Source organism: Euprymna scolopes, chromosome 2, assembly GCF_053919585.1.
Source record: "Euprymna scolopes isolate OS-2025 chromosome 2, ASM5391958v1, whole genome shotgun sequence".
Lineage (NCBI taxonomy): Eukaryota > Metazoa > Mollusca > Cephalopoda > Sepiida > Sepiolidae > Euprymna > Euprymna scolopes.
The window spans coordinates 139417450-139422218 of NC_136483.1; positions in this window are offsets into that span (position 1 = coordinate 139417450).

Consider the following 4769-nt stretch of genomic DNA (forward strand, 5'->3'; position numbering starts at 1 on the left):
TCCATCCTTGGACTTACTTGGCTTTTATATAGATAGAGAATTGCATCAGCCGTGAGATATCTTCTGGAGTGTTAGAAGGATCCTACCATTTTTCCAGTGACCTTAGCAACAGACTTGATGTACGTGTTCCATTTCAGATCAGGAGTAAAGGTCAAACGCAGAAGCTTGTCAAAACATGGAGCCTCCCCAAGACGAGAGCCATCCATTTCAATTGATGCCAGATGGAGATCAGAGCATTGATGATGTAAAGATAGGAGTTTGGTTTTAGATGCATTAAAAGTAATCAGTCACCTCTTCTCCCACTATACTACGTGCTCAAGATCAGAGGAGAGAGAATCAGACAGAACTTTGTTATTTACGGCCTTTAATGTATTGCCATGGATGGTCGTGTCATCAGCATAGATGTCAACAAATGATTTAAGTATGTGTTTTGGGAGATCATTGATGTAGATCAGGAAGAGAGTTGGGCCCAGGATGGACCTCTGAGGGACTCCAGCATTAATAATGTGTCCATCAACCACTACTCTTATGAGCCTATCAGAGAGAAAGGATTTAATAATTGAGAAAACATTTCCAGTTATACTGTAGCTGGAAATCTTGTGAAGTAGGCCTTTATGCCATACCTTATCGAAGGCCTTTGATATGTCAAGAGCAATTGCCCTAGAAATGAAGCCTTTGTCAAGAGATTCACTAATCCTATGTGATATAACCGTTAGCACATCTGCGGTAGATCTAGCAGAACAGAAACCATATTGCATGTCACTAAGAAGGTTATTTCTGCTGAGGTGGTTGACTACTTGTTTATTTAATATGGATTCGAGCAACTTACTCATGACACACAGGAGACTTATTGGTCTGTACTGAGAGGGAGATGACTTGTCACCTGAATTCTTAAATACAGGGCATACTGATGAGGTTTTCCAAGGTGTTGGGAAGCACTTCTCCTTAAGGCAATGCTTAAACAGTTTTGTAAGTATGGGGGCAAGTTCTGGTTGAAGCTTTTTCAACACTATAATTGGAATGGCATCAGGTCAAGTTGCTTTACTGGAATCAAGGTTCTTGATTAGCTTGGCGACCTCACGCACAGATATTTGTATGTTGCATAGTGTGTTGTCTGTTATAGGAGGAAATACGGGGAGTTGATGGCCTTTGCCGCATAGGGTAGAATTAGCTGCAAAGTTCTTGGCAAATAGTTTGACCTTGTCTGATGCTGACGAGATGACCTCAAGTCCATTGATGATGGTTGGGATAGAACGCACACTTCTGTTCAGGATCTTGGTTGCTATTTGCCAAAACTGGGATCTGGTCGCTTACTTTAAGCAACAACTTAAAGTGAAGATAAGATACAATTGGAAAAGATTACATCGCATAGACTTTGATAGGAGACGGGTGCACAACACTAGTTTGTGCATCCAATGAAGCGTTAGGTTTGAGTTTGTTTTCGCACCCTAGTGGTATTGGTCAGGCGGTGCTAAGGTTCTATGGAACCTAGCCCCGAACAAAGTTTAATAGAGTAGGGTTAGTTAGGTTTTAACCACTTCGAGTGGAAAATACTTCATTGAGTACTAGTCTAGAGTATGATTGTTGATCCTGTCCCCGATTTTATTTTTTCATCGGCACTAGGAAAGCTTCCAAAGATGCCCAGTCCATCCTTTGTGTTGCCTCTTTACGTACATTTATCTTGGAAGACGCTGTCCATTCCCTATGTTACCCATCCCTATCTAATTTGTTTTTGAAATATTGTCCCTAGGTCCCCCACTCCACACTAGGGAACAACCCGCTTGCTTTCGATCTTCGGGACCGGAAGACAGTGGGCGCTCCATATTTAGAAGTAGGGTGGGCGGATCCTTTACTAACCCGCCCCCATAGGAATTTTGTTTAGTTGTTTCCTTTTTCTTTCTTTTTGGGTGTATCTTAGCTTGCCCTCCTCCCCACCATTTCATCCCCCATTTATTAAAAAAAAAAAGAAAAAAAAACCTTTGTTTTTAGTACATAATTTTTGTTTTTTGTTAAATTGTAAATAATTGTTTTTGCAGAATAAAGCCAACACATACGCTGGGGAGACTTTAAGCAGATAAACTCAATGGTAAGAATGAGGTATTATGGTGATAGTGTCTTAGTGTAGGGAAACTTAGTCTTTTAAAGACCTAGCTAGTAATTAGTAATGACCCTCGAACCCCCACTACTGGCCTTGTACCTAAGTGCTTTGGACCCCAAATGAGGCTCTGCCAGGTCCGGGGTCAAACACTAAACAAAAAAAAAAATAAATAAATAGAAAAGAGGATTGCCTTTTTCTGTTGCTCTTGGCCTTTGGGTCGGGATCAAAGTGTAGTATTTGTTTCGGCAGATACTGCAAGCAAAGACCATATGTGGGAGCAATCCCACACATAAGTTATTGGTCAATGTAGGGGAACCCTTCATACCGATTGTCATTATCCAGCTCCCCTACTCCCCGGGAAGCTGGTCCCAATTTCCCCAATCTCTCCACATTAAAAATCGGCCTTGTGCCTAATTTGCTCAGTAGGGGAGCAAATAAATATCCTGTTGTTCTTGGCCTTCGGGCCAGGATCAAAATGTAGTATCTGTTCTGCAGATGCCGCACTTAAGGTAATTTGTCCCAGTCAATGGAAGGGAAACCCTCTATACTGGGACGATTACTATTTTTGGACTCAACCAGAGTGCTCTTTCTTTTTCTTTTTCTTTTTTTTTCAGGGAGCTGGTTTAACCCCACTTTAAAAATGACCTTGTGTCACATTTTGCTTTGGTGGGAAAGCAAATAAATACTACGAGGGGCGTGCAATAAGTAATGCCCACTTCTAGTTGTTTGATCTACCTGAAATTTTGCATGTGCAATGATCTATATCTCTATGGATTATGTGGCAAATTACAGCTCTGAACTAATTGTGGTTTCTGTTTTACAGGTGTTTGAACTGAGTCAGGTGTGAAATGGAGCATGTTGAATGTCAAGCAGTGATCCAGTTTTTGTATTTGAAAGGACGCACACCACAGGAGACTTTTGATGAAATGAAAGAAACTTATGGTGATAATGGCCCATCATATGACCTTGTAAAACGCTGGCATCGTGAATTCAAACACGGCTGGAAGTCTGTGGAAACAGCTCCCAGACCTGGTCGCCCCCCCCCCTTCTGCCATTGATGAGGCATCTGTCCGTCAAGTTGAGGCTGCCATTTTGGAAGATCGACACATTACTATTCGCCAAATAGCCCAAGATGTCACGATTAGTACAGGGTCTGTGGAAACTATCATTCATGACCATTTGCATATGCATAAGGTGTCTGCCAGATGGATTCCCAAGTTGCTCACACCATTCCATAAGCGAGAACGCGTCGAGTGCTCTAGAATGAATTTGGAGATGTGCCAAGAAGATAAGTCAAAGTTTTTCAAAAGACTGATTACACAGGATGAAACCTGGGCCCATCACTATGATCCAGAGACCAAAGCCCAGTCAATGCAGTGGAAGCAATTGGACTTACCACCTCCAAAGAAGGCAAGGGTGCAGCCCTCCGCTAGCAAGGTCATGCTCGGAGTCTTTTGGGACCAGGACGGAGTAGTGATGACAGATTTCCTGGCAAAGGGTACCAAAATTACAGGAGCCTATTATGCTTCACTTTTGAGGAAATTAAGGGAAGCTATCAAAATCAAGAGGCGAGGCAAAATCAGCAAAGGTACCCTCCTCCTGCAGGACAACGCTCCGGTCCACACCTCACATGTCGCCAGATCAGAAGCACGGGCGTGTGGTTATGAAATCCTTCCCTATCCTACCTATTCTCCTGACTTTGCATCCTCTGACTTTTTCCTCTTCCCAGCCATGAAGTTGTTTTTGAAATGAAAGCGTTTCCCAGATGATGCAGCCTTGATTTTTGAAGTCACGTCGTGGTTGGAGGACCAACCTGGGGTGTTCTACAAAAACGGTTTCCAGAGCTGTATCAAACGATGGGAGAAATGCATAACTCTGGGTGGTTTTTATGTAGAGAAAGACTAATAACTGTGCCAAGTTTTGTTGCTCTACTGCTACGGGAAGTGGGTCGGGGTATTACTTATTACACGCCCTCATAGTATAAATATCAATACACAAAACCCCCAAGTTTATAGGAGTGTGTGTATATAATTATTTACTATAATAATTATTAAATACTTACATACACTAGTGTTCCATCCTTTCGGGAATCATCAATGCAGGATGACACGATTACTGTCGGTCAGGAGATTCAAATTCAGCAACGAAGTCATCTCTGACTCCATTAGCAAGGAAGAAATCATCTTGGCTAACCTTAACCACGAGAAATATAGTTGAAATTCAAACATTTATTTTTAAATGTCAACATCTGTCAGAGTGTCTGCCAGATGGATTCCCAAGTTGCTCACACCATTCCAGAAGCGAGAACGCGTCGAGTGCTCTAGAATGAATTTGGAGACGTGCCAAGAAAAGTCAAAGATTATAGCATCATGATCTGTGCATGTGAGCTAAAGTGACCAACTTTATTTCAACTGTAAAATGCTCAACGATAAGAACCGAGTTTTTGAAGGAGCTGACATAATTATTTACTATAATTTATATAATGTTTAATATGAAAATATATCTATGGCGAGTTATCTATACTGAAAAGTTCATGTTTCATTTTCACAGGAAATAATCATTTAGCCTGATTATTTTATTTTTATTTTTTTTTTACAAAGGAGTCACTACTTATAAAGGTCCTGAAGCCACTCAAGGATAAGGGTTAATGAGTGTACAGTAGTCCACGGGA